Below are 12,608 nucleotides of genomic sequence, written 5' to 3' on the forward strand. Positions count from 1 at the left end.
GCCACCCGCGTCCCATGTGCCCCCCTTAAAAAAAAAAACTTTACTGCTGTTACAAGAATCCTAAGGTCACAAATATAAAATAAACTTTCATAAATGTACAAGGTAAACACATACGTAAGTATATAAGCCACTTGTCTGAAATATTACAGGAAAACAATCCTGAAGTCGTTTTGACTCCCCCAAACCATTTTGACTCTCCCAAATTGACCTCTGCAAGGGGCAAGGAAATGGGAAAGCCTCTCCATTGTCTTTTGCTTACCTGCATTAAGGGTGTATTTGTGTATGAATATGGTGAGCCTGTGACCTGGATTCAGGAATTAAAGTATTTACCATCACAAAAGAATGGCGGGCTTCCCAGGTAAAGCAATCAGTGACCATTGCCAGGTATCCTGGCAGACAGGATTTCTGCTGTAGACCGCCTCCTTCTGTGATGTATGTATGATGTTTTTTGGGGTAGTATTAAGCTACAGTGTGGGCAATTTCAAAAGTCTTTATAAGGGCTTGCGCACCATTGTTCAGGGTTCCTTCTCCCTCCTGCGTATGGTGAGTGGGGACTCTGTTGCAACAGTTTAATAAAGATCATGCTTACTAGCTGCTTTGCTTCTCACTATTCTCTGGTTGGCCTCTGTTATTTTCTCCTACAGATAGGGAGCCCACTTAAGGACTCTATATGGGCTCTTGGATACCACATAAGGGAAAAGGAGCAGGTTTTTTTTTTTAATAACACCACACTAGGCGGGAACCTAGTTGGGTCCCCCAGGAAGTAGGCAGTTTGAGGGCTGCACACTCACACACAAAATTTAGGAGAAGTCCTCTTGACCCGTGCCCGTCTTGGCTGATTAGAGCGTGTCCAGACGAGGTGCGGGCCCCCCTGGGTGATATCATCAATTTGTCCCTTGGCACCAGGATATTCCCAGGGGAACTGAAGGAGGCAGTGGTGCGTCCGCTCTTAAAGAAAACATCATTAGATCCTTTAGATCTATCCAATTACCGCCCGGTTTCGAATCTTCCATTCCTGGGTAAGGTGATTGAAAGAGCGGTTGCTGAACAGCTTGGTAGGTTTCTGGATGAAACATCGGCTCTCGATCCATTCCAGTCCGGCTTCCGCGCTGGTCATGGGACCGAGACGGCTCTGGTCGCCCTAACAGATGATCTCCGCAGGCAGCTGGATCGAGGCAGGTCGGGGCTGCTGATTCTTCTAGACCTGTCAGCAGCCTTCGACATGGTCGATCACGAACTCCTAGACCGCCGCCTTGCCGACGTGGGGATCCAGGGCACAGTCCTTCAATGGCTGCGCTCGTTTCTCTCTGGCCGGGGACAGAGGGTGGCGCTTGGCGGGGAATTGTCATCGCGCCACTCCTTGGTGTGTGGAGTGCCTCAGGGTGCGATTCTCTCCCCGATGCTTTTTAACATCTTTATGCGCCCCCTCGCCCAGCTTGTCCGGAGTTTTGGGCTGGGTTGCCATCAGTATGCCGATGACACCCAGCTCTATCTGTTGATGGACGGCCATCCTGACTCGGCCCCAGATACACTGACCAGATGTCTGGAAACTGTGGCTGGATGGTTACGTGGGAGCCGGTTGAAGTTAAATCCTTCGAAGACAGAGGTCCTCTGGCTGGGACGGAGCGATATGGGATTGAGGGGGCAACTCCCATCTCTTGCGGGGGTGCAGTTAGTGCCAGCATCGTCCGTTAAGAGTTTGGGTGTAATCTTCGATACCTCCCTCTCTATGGAGGCGCAGATTACAGCTATAACAAAGGCGGCATTTTTTCATCTCCGCCAAGCTAAGCAGTTGGTTCCTTATCTCTCTCGCCCTGACCTAGCCACTGTGATCCATGCGACGGTCACCTCCAGACTGGATTATTGTAACTCGCTCTACGTGGGGCTGCCCTTGAGACTGACCCAGAAACTCCAGCGGGTGCAAAATGCCGCGGCGAGACTCCTTATGGGGTCTTCGCTGCAAGATCATATTCATCCAGTACTATACAAGCTGCACTGGCTCCCGGTGGAGTACAGGATCAGGTTCAAGGTGCTGGTTTTAACCTTTAAAGCCCTATACGGCCTAGGACCCTCGTACCTACGGGACCGCCTCTCCTGGTATGTCCCACAGAGAAATTTACGGTCTGCAAATAAAAACACCCTAAAGATCCCAGGCCACAGAGAGGTTAGGCTGGCCTCAACGAGAGCCAGGGCTTTCTCGGCCGCGGCTCCAATCTGGTGGAACGCTCTGTCACAAGAGACTAGGGCTCTGCGGGACCTGACATCTTTCCGCAGGGCCTGCAAGACAGAGCTGTTCCACCAGGCCTTTGGTCAGGGCGCAGCCTGACCCCCTCCTCTGGCAACCTGCACAGGATTTTGCTTGATGGTTGCCATTAATTTGATTTTAATTAATTTTATAATGAATGTTTTTAGAATGTTGAACTATTTTGACTGTTGTTAGCCGCCCTGAGCCCAGCTTCGGCTGGGGAGGGCGGGATATAAATAAAATTTATTATTATTATTATTATTATTATTATTATTATTATTATTATTAAAAGCAGTTGGTAGTGGGCATGAATAAGATGGCAGAGGCGGCACCAGTTGTTCCATCTCCCAACCTCAGCCCCAATCTCATTTTCTTCTGAGGCGATTATCATCCAGACAATCTGCCTCCTGTGCCTCTTGCATACCCTCCAACATTTCCCCACTGAAAATAGGGATGTCCTAACTAAGCACAAACAGGACATTGTGGGATCAAATCAGAAACCAGGATGGCTTCTGAAAATCCAGGACTGTCCCTGGAAAGTAGGGGCACTTGGAGGGTCTTGCCTCCCCATTCTGAAGGAGGAGCCAGAGTGGTCCAGCTTTAGTGGGGAGGCTGTTGTCAAGGCAACCATGACTCACCCAGCCCAGTCTATGTGACATCACTCATTGCTGGTTTCAAAGGCACCAACTGCAACTGATCAGCAGTTGGCAGTGAGGAGCAGAGTGAAAGAGTTGGCAGTGAGTTTGAAGCCCTGGCCCCCAAGGCAATGATCAGGTCCATTGCTGTGGCCCTCCTCTGCCTCATCCGGAGTTCCCAGAGGTGAGCTGGGCAGAGGGAGGGGCTGGTCCAAGGTCACCCTGTGAGCGTGGTGGCGGAGGGATGGCTTGAACCCAGGGCTCCAGTTTCTCAACTTCTCCCCATTCTCTCCTAGCTTCAAGAGGCTGCGAGAGCTGCTGCAAGAGGAACAAGGTCCACCCCCTGGTCTCCAAGAAAGATCCTTATGGGTCGCCAGGAGGTGGAAACAGGCAAGTCTGGGGCTCCAGGTGAGCAATTGATCTTTTTAAAAAATATATCTTTATTGCATTTTTAAAAAATTACAGAGAAAGCATGGATTAAACATTACATCCAGTTATTCAAGAAGAAAAAATACAAAAAAAGGGGGGGGGAGAGAATAAAAAGCAGGAAAAAAAAATTAATCAAGTACACCAAATTGTTCAAAGGATACAAACAGTAATTTAACTATTCTATAAGCCAGCTTCTCAGAAACAAATACATTTGTTATCCTTCTTTTTTTACAGTCATTTTCTTTCTGTTCCAGAAAACTAGTTTTAATCCCTGCTATATTAGTTGACTTCCCTCTATTTCTTTGCAGCTTCAATACTTAAGTGACAAATGTTCTGTATGCATTTATTAAAATCAGTTTTTTCCATTATATCTGTGAGATTAATCTAAGCACAACCAAGTATTGTTTTTGAAACCATACTTTGTCAGGTAGTTTTTGAAGCAATCCCATTCCTTTTTTACCTTGTCGACTGAGTGATCTCTTTTGAGTTCTGTCATTTTGGCTAGTTTGAGGTACTCGCACAACTTTAATTGCCACTCGTCTTTTGTTGGTATTAACTCACTTTTCCAGTATTTTGCTATTAGTATCCTAGCTGCTGTTGTCGCATAAAGAAACACTCTTTTATTTTCATTTGGAATGATTATCGTTAGAATGCCTAATAGGAAAGCTTCCGGTTTCTTTAAAAAAGTGTGTTTTAGCATTCTTTTTAGTTCCTCATAGATTATGTCCCAATTTTTTTTGATCTGGGGACATGTCTACCACATGTGAAATAAGGTTCCTTCATTTTGTTTACATCTCCAACACATATTGCTGTTATTTTTATTTATTTTTGCTAATTTGGATGGGGTCAGGTACCACCTATAAATCATTTTCATAAAGTTTTTTTTTATCAGATAGCATGCTGTGAATTTCAAGTCTTTTTTCCATAATTTCCCCCATTTTTCCATCTCAACTGGATAGCCAAAATCGTGTGCCGACTTCACCATCACTTCTTTCACCTCCTCGTCCTGAAGGTTTCTGTTATGTATTAAGATTAGTTGCAGTTCTCACTCAGGGCCACCAGTATGTAAATGAAGGATTGAAAACTGTCGTTCCTGATTGGTTATCGAGTTGTGATTTGTTACTGTTACAAGTTACTTAGTATTATATAAAGCAACCAGCTAGGCTGCAGTCAGTCTGATTCCAGCAGCAGTTCTAACTGCTGTAATAAAGAGCTGTGAATCCAACAGAGATGCGTCCTTCGTTCATCTTTTCCACTATTCAACACTGGCGACGAGGATGGGATAGGATAAAACAAGACACAGCCAGAGCTGAACTGCTGAGGTGAACACTCAAGAGCTGAGATATCGCTGAGGCTAGTGTCCATCCTTCACCATTCAACCGGCACTGGGAAAACATGGCGTCGCTACTCCCTCTACCCCCGTTTTGGCCAGAAACCGAGTCCTGGCAGACTTATATCATTCGGTTCGAATGCTACCTTGAAGCAAATGCTTTCACCGATTTGACGGACAATTGGAAGAGAGCTCTTTTCCTCACCGTCTACGGCTCAGAAGTTTTCGAGACGACTAGGGCTCTTGTGGCTCCGCTTGTGGTGCAAGCTGCACCCTGGGACACACTGACTAAGAAACTCAAGGGACACTACGCACCCAAGGTGTCCAGAATTGCTGCCCTTCCCGCATTCCATCATCGAATCCAAACTGAGGGGGAGACAACAAATTATTATCAGCCCTCAGGAAGGCTGCATACCACTGTGAATTGCGGGACTTGAGCAATGCCCTGCTGGATCGAATCATGTGCAGTGTGAGGGACGAGAAACTACAGCGCTGTTTCCTCGCCAAGTCCAATCTCACTCTCAAACAGACCATCGAGGAAGCTCAAGCTGCAGAGGCAGCAAAACAATCAACAGCGGAGATCCGCAAGGCCAACAGCCCAACAATTTCAAAGAAGCCAACCACGGTCCACCGTGGAGAGATCAGTGAATCCAAGGGCTGCTCAGACGAAGAGGATGATGTTTGCCGCATCAAGCAGGAACGTGGAAAGGTCAAACGTTAAACGATGGACCAATCAGACTGTGCGGGTTGCAGTGGCAATCATCCTCGGTCCAAATGCGGTTTCAAGGACGCCATCTGTCACCATTGTTCATGTAAGGGTCATATTGCGAAGGTTTGTTGCTCGTCTATGCCAGCAGATTGACTATTGAGGGAAAACCATGGAAGTCGACACAGGCTCTGCCATGTCCATCGTCTCTTGGAGTACCATCAAAGGGTTGATTCCCAAATTATCTATGAAACAACTGGACTCCACCTACCTGCATTTGAGGGATTATCAGGGAAATAACATTCCGGTTGTAGGTGTGGGCAAGTTCAAAGTGACCTTCAAGGACTTTTTGGGACCGCTGAAGTTAGTCGTGGTCGATGGAAATTGGCCTAGCCTGCTGGGACTGGACTGGTTTGCATCCCTGGGGTTGGAAGTTAAAGGCATCCACAGTGTTTCACAGTCAGAAATAGACGCCATCATCACAGAGTTTTTAGAAGTGTTTGATGGAACCTTGGGACAGTATGTGGGGTCGCCCATATCCTTTAACCTTGATCAACTAATCACACCCATCAGAGTCAAGCCTTGACGCGTACCATTTGCTCTCAAGCCTAAGGTGGATGAACAACTAGACAAGCTGATCTCATAGGGGGTCCTGGAACCCGTAGACAAAGCTAAGTGGGAGACTCCCATCGTGATGCCCATCAAGCCTGATGGGTCAGTGCGCATCTGAGCTGACTATAAGTGCACGATAAACAAGGCGCTCCAACAGCATGAGTACCCCCACCCTGTCGTCCAACACTTACTACACTCACTGGGAGAGGGCAAGGTTTTTGCGAAATTCAACCTTGCTCAGGCATACCAGCAGCTGCTGGTAAATGATGCCACTGCTGAGGCACAGACAATCGCCATGCACCGTGGGGCCTTCCGTTGTCCGCTGCAATTTGGAGTCAGCGTGGCACTGGGAATTTTCCAGAGCTTAATGGAGTGGCTCCTACAGGGTCTGACTGGTGTCGTACCTTACTTTGATGACGTGCTTGTCTCAGTGGAAACAACACAACAGCTTTTTGATCGGCTGCGGGATGTCCTGACCAGGTTCCAAGAAGCAGGTCTCAAAGTAAAGAGAGGGAAATGCCAGATCGCTGTACCACAAGTCAAGTTCCTGGGATACCTGGTTGACAGCTCTGGCATTCTTTTTTTTTTTTAAAGTAATATTTATTAAAGTTTTAAAGGTTACAAAAATAAAAAAGAGAAAACACCAAATTAAGCAAAAACAAGACAACACATCACAATAAGGGGGGTAAAGAAAAAGAAAGAAAAAACAGAAAAATAGAAACAATTAAAAAACACAACGAACTTTCCCATAACTTATCTTTCATTTGCTTGTTTCCTTGACCTCCTCACACCTCCCTTTTTTGTATTCTAGTTCGGTTAGCTTTCTTCCAATCTTCTTCCACCGACTCTTCTCCCTGGTCTCAGATTCTGCCAGTCATTTCCGCCAGTTCCATGTAGTCCATCAACTTCATCTGCCATTCTTCCCGGGTGGGTGGATTTTGTGTCTTCCAGTACTTTGCAATAAGTATTCTTGCTGCTGTTGTAGCATACATAAAGAAAGTTCTATCCTTCTTTGGCACCAATTGGCCGACCATGCCCAGGAGAAAGGCCTCTGGTTTCTTCAGAAAGGTATATTTAAATACCTTTTTCATTTCATTATAGATCATCTCCCAGAAGGCCTTAATCCTTGGGCATGTCCACCAAAGGTGAAAGAATGTACCTTCAGTCTCTTTACATTTCCAACATTTATTATCGGGCAAATGATAATTTTTTGCGATCTTGACTGGTGTCATGTACCACCTGTAGATCATTTTCATTATATTCTCTCTTAAGGCATTACATGCTGTGAACTTCATACCTGTGGTCCATAACTGTTCCCAGTCAGCCATCATAATGTTATGTCCAACATCTTCTGCCCATTTAATCATAGCTGATTTCACCGTTTCATCCGACAGCTCCGGCATTCACCCCACGGAAGCAAAGATCAAAGCTATACAACAGGCTCCTGAAACACACAAAACAAGAAGGACTTGCAGGCCTTTTTAGGTCTATTGAGCTTCTTTAACATGTTCCTGCCACACAAACCGACCATCGCTGTGCCCCTCCATCAACTGCTGGACAAAAAGGCATTGTGGTCATGGGGCCTCCGGGAAGTTGCCACCTTTGCAGCTGTAAAGACACTATTAACGTCAGACTCTGTCCTCGCCCAGTACAACGAGGAGCATCCCCTCGTCCTAGTCTGCAATGCTTCACCTTTCGGTGTTGGGGCCATTCTCAGCCATGTTTTCCCTGATGGTAGAGAGGCTCCTATCGCATACTTTTTGAGAACCTTGTCGTCAGCAGAAAGGAACTATAGTCAGCTTGACAAGGAGGCGCTGGCGCTTGTGGCAGGAGTTAAGCGTTTTCACTAATACCTCTATGGCAGAGCTTTCGACCTCGTCACAGACCACAAACCTCTACTGGATATCCTGGTTGGTGACCGCCCGACCCCCCCCCCCCAATTTTATCGCCACGAATGCTACACTGGACTCTTTTCCTTGCGGCTTATAACTATCGGCTCCTATACCGACCAGGCAAGTTGTCAGGGCACGCTGATGCACTTAGCCACTGGCCTTTGCCGAAGTTGGTTGAAGATCCAGCACCTTCGTCAGCAGTACTCCTGATTGAGGAGCTGTCTGCATTTCCTCTGTCAGCAGCTGACATCGCTCTCCATTCTTCCAAGGATCGCACCATCAGCCGCGTTCTCAACTGGGTGTGGAGGGGGTGGCCAAAAGGGCCAACTGATCCGGAGTTCCAGCATTTCACTCAATGGCAGCACGAGCTCTCTGCTCACCGGGGGTGTCTCCTATGGGGAGACTGGGTCATCATTCCAACCAAGCTTCGTCAGCGAGTCCTTCATGCACTCCATGTTGGGCACCCGGGAATTGTGCGCATGAAGGTATTGGCACACAGTTTTGTTTGGTGGCTGGGCATGGTCATGGCCATCGTATCCTGGGTCGAATCATGCCAGGCATGCCAGGAGTTAAGACCTGATCCATCTGTGCATCGTGGGAACTCATGGGAGACCCCCAAGGCACCATGGTCAAGGGTGCATATCGATTTAGTGGGGCCTTTCCACGGGCACACTTTTATGGTGGTAGTGTACGCATATTCTAAATGGTTGGAGGTGGTTTTAATGTCCTCAACCACCTCAGAAGCTGTTATCCCAGTGCTGCAGAGGCTTTTTGCCACACATGGGTTGCCAGATGTTCTCGTATCAGATAATGGAGCCCAATTCACGTCGGGCACATTTGAGCACTACCTCCTTGGCTGGGGCATCTGCCATGCTCTGACAGCCCCATTTCATCCAGCCAGCAACGGTCAGGCAGAGAGAATGGTTCACTCGGCTAAAGAAGTGTTGGCACGTATGGCACAGGAGGACTGGCATGAATGGGTAGCCTAGTACCTGTTTGTTCAACACATCATACTGTGCACAACAACAGGCCAGAGCCCAGCCGAACTTTTGATGGGCAGCTGCCTGCGATCTCCTCTCGACCGATTGCACCCAGATTTCGCAGTGACAGATTCCCCAGGCTGTGCTAGCACGCCAAGTGTCTTCATTCCGGAAGAGAAGGTATTTGCCCAGAGCTATGCTGGGGAGGTTCTCTGGGTGCCGGTTGTGGTGGTTGGGGTTACAGGGCCAAAGTCATATCAGGTGGCTTTGGACGGTGGATGGATATGGCGCCGGAACATTGACCAACTGCACCCCCAGGCTGGGGATTGGGATGGGGGGACAGTGCCTCTGGCAGCCCGGGCAGTACCGCTGAAGTTCAAACAAGTGAGGCTGGGGAGGAAACTCCACCATACAGCCCATCTGTACCAGAAACCTTACCGCAGTGCAGAGCCTCCGCCGCAGAAGCCGACATAGAAGCCTCCGACCGAGCCATACACCTGCGTCCCCGGGGGAGGGGGGGACATGCCATTGGGCCCTAGCAGCTTGGCTGCCTCTCCAGGGATACCTCCAGGGATACCCATATACGTGCAGCCTACCTGAAAGATTACGCAGTATGAAGTACCTGTAATTCTAATCAAATCCGTGGCTAGCGTATATGGTATATGATTGTAACACCTCATCTAGGTGGGGAGGGGTGTTATGTATTAAAATTAGTTGCAGTTCTCACTCAGGGCCACCAGAAGGATTGAAAACTGTCGCTCCTGTGAATCCAACAGAGCTGTGTCCTTCATCCATCTTTTCCACTATTCAACAGTTTTAATCCAATAATAAGCTGTATGTTTTTGATAATATATTTTTATTATTTAATAATAGTTCTTTTCACCCTTTTCAGTGACGGCTCCAGCTTGGTGGAATGCTCTGCCCCACGAGACTAGGGCCCTGCAGGACTTGATTTCCTTCCGCAGGGCCTGTAAGACAGCTATTCCGCCCGGCCTTCAATTTGAATTAGCCTGATCCTCTATTCCCTTTTCCCTTTCCTCTTGAAACCCTTGAAGAAACCCTTTCTGGGACCCCACATTTAAATTCTTCCCTGGTCTCCTTGCTGGCCCTAGTAGGACCAACTTGGCCAGTTAGCCCTGGTGATCATTTGATGTCTATTGACTGGGTTCCCCCCCCCCCATGACCTCTGAGTTTTTGAATTTATTGACATTGATGCTGTATTTTATGTTGTATTCTATGCTGTTTTATGCTGTTTTTAAGTAATATTTTAATCAATGTTTTATATTTCCTGTTAACCACCCTGAGCCCGGTTTTTAAACTGAGAAGGGCAGGGTATAAATAAAAAAATTATTATTATTATTATTATTATTATTATTATTATTATCCAATATATTTGTGTCAAATCCATTAATTTTTTTGTCTGATTTAAAAATTTTGTTTACCTGGTTATATTGTAGTAAGTTCACACATGCCTGCTTTAGTTCTTCGTATTTTTTAATTTTAAATTGATTGTTTTCTTCTTCTAATATTTCCTTGTATGTTAGCCAGTTGATAACCATGTTTTTCTTTTTCACTGCTGTTGCCTCTGCCGGTGACAACCACCAAGGGGTTTTGGGTTCCAGTATTTTTTTATTTCTTTCCCATACAGTAAATAGAGATTTCCTTCTTATGTGATTGAGGAATCCTCTATGAATTTTAACTTTATTATATCCCAGATAACTGTGCCAGCCGAACCTATTGTCCCAGACTTTGATGTCTAATATATTTGCATTTTAAAAAAAACATCCATTCTTTAAGCCTTCAGGTGAGCAATTGTTCTGTTGCTGAGAGGAAGATGATTGCGAGGCCTGTAAGACTCTGATGATAATGGAGTCCGGAGGAGACTGACCTCTGCTTTGAGGAGACTTTGAGGAAGGCAGAGGTGGTTAGTTTGTATTTTACTTTCTTTCTCACCTTTTTCCTTTGTTTCACCTGCAGAGTTGCCAGCCCAGGGCCCACCGTTGGAGCTCCGCTCTTTGAGGAGGTTCACAGTGGAGCCCCTTGGGAAGATGATCTTCATGTGGCCGGGCGAACTTGGGAAGGGTACCTCAGCCTCCACCATCTTTGGCATTTAAAGCCGAGCTCTGGGAGGCAGTGGGGGGGCAGTCCTTGGATAGGACATGCCAACATGCCCCCCAAGGGCACCCTGGGGGCCGGAGAGACCGCCTCTGGTGCCCACAGGTTCACCTTTCGCCCCCACCGAAATCAGGCTTGAAATGAACATCTTTTGGTAGCCAACAGAATAGGGGCAGTTTGGGCTTGGGAGGGTGGGATATGGCACCTCCAGGGGTTTCCCATCCCTTAAATGGCATTCTCTTCTTTCCCTTTCCCTCCACCCAGACGGAGTCCTCATCAAAGACCTTGAGGCGGGGAGAGGGAGATCTTGTCAAGTTAAGTCCGGCCACAAAGAGTGACAACCATGGGTGTAGCCAGGATTTTGGTTGGGGGGGGGGCTTTCATTTTGGGGCCAGAACCTCAGTTTGCTATGTGTTTTTATTGGTTTTTATTGATGGGGCAGCTTCCCCCCTGCCCCCCAGCTATGCCTATGGTGACAAGAGACTTCCCAGGCAAGTTCAGATACAAGAATAAGATGGGAGATAGCTCTTCTCTTTCGGCTCACACCAGGGAACTCTCCCTGCAAATGGCACATGGTTGCTATTTGACATCATAATGAATTTATTTTGTACACATAGGGTGCCTCCCCACCATGCCAGGATCCTGAGACCCACAGGCATATCTGGCAGGACGGCGCCAAACAAAGGGTCCTGGACCAAAGTATTTTCTGAGATCTTTTTGATAACTGGGCCAACAATTCACCCTTCTCCTTGTCTGGCTCTTTTGAATGTGTATGTTTGGATCGAGACCTTAATAACAAGGAACTGATTTTGTATCTGTTGACACTGGCTGGGACCACAACTGCCAAATTTTGGAAGACCTCAGCAGAGCAGATTCCTCACTCCTTCCCAAAGATGAGACTGTCAAGGCCCTGTGGAGATTGGGATTGGCAACTGGGACCAAACTGCCCTCCTGAGACAAATCAGCTTGTCTAAGCCACAAACATTTATTGGATTCTCCCTCCTCCCTCCCCCTCCAAAGCCCAACTGCCTTTAACTGTCACACACACACTGTCCCAACTGTCTCCTGCCTGTCACACTCCATCCTCAGCCAATCAGCACGCAGCACACCCCAAGGTTCCCCAAGGTTCCATCCTCTCACAGTCCACCCACTGCTCTCACTTTACCTTATATCCCACAAATGTTTCTCTACACAACATTTTACTACATGTCCCTTAATATACAAACACCACACACAAAAACACACACACACCCCTGAACGATTTGTGTCTGGCACCTCCTCTTTCCTTGGAAGTTTTTAAACCAAGGATGTATGGCCATTCTATGAGAATGAGGGAGGGAGGTGTTAATGGTAAGTTCTGGCATCTCTTTTTCTATAAGAATAGCACTATTTAAGCTATAGTTAGTGTAGTGCAAACTCACCATCAGGAGTGCCAGATAGGTTGCACCAATGTATTTGCACCACATTGCCATCTCGCCCGCTACTCTTATTTCCAGTAAGCAACAGCGACTCGTGTATAAATGCTTTGGACAAAGGAACAAATCTGTACAATGCTCCTGTAAAGTACGCCGGTATTAATTACCTGCCAATTCTAAAAAAAATAATGTAAACTCTGAAGTATCTACATATCTTCCATCGCCAGTAATTTGTGGTGGGTTGTTTTT

General features: G+C 47.0%; 2 long non-coding RNA genes across 2 annotated transcripts; one reads left to right on the top strand and one right to left on the bottom strand.

Annotated features, from left to right (window-relative positions):
• Nucleotides 1-2,545: 2,545 nt before the first annotated feature.
• On the top strand, nt 2,546-11,101 carry LOC310836369. The gene is made up of 3 exons (XR_014560048.1): nt 2,546-3,064; nt 3,177-3,288; nt 10,634-11,101. It is a non-coding gene; the product is annotated as an uncharacterized lncRNA (long non-coding RNA).
• On the bottom strand, nt 10,306-11,874 carry LOC310836371. The gene is made up of 2 exons (XR_014560050.1): nt 11,749-11,874; nt 10,306-11,697 (listed from the first exon to the last, which is right to left on the bottom strand). It is a non-coding gene; the product is annotated as an uncharacterized lncRNA (long non-coding RNA).
• Between the last annotated feature and the right edge of the window lie 734 nt (nt 11,875-12,608).

The sequence above is a fragment of the Podarcis gaigeae genome (assembly GCF_964106915.1).
Source record: "Podarcis gaigeae genome assembly, chromosome: Z".
NCBI classification, from domain to species: Eukaryota; Metazoa; Chordata; class Lepidosauria; order Squamata; family Lacertidae; genus Podarcis; species Podarcis gaigeae.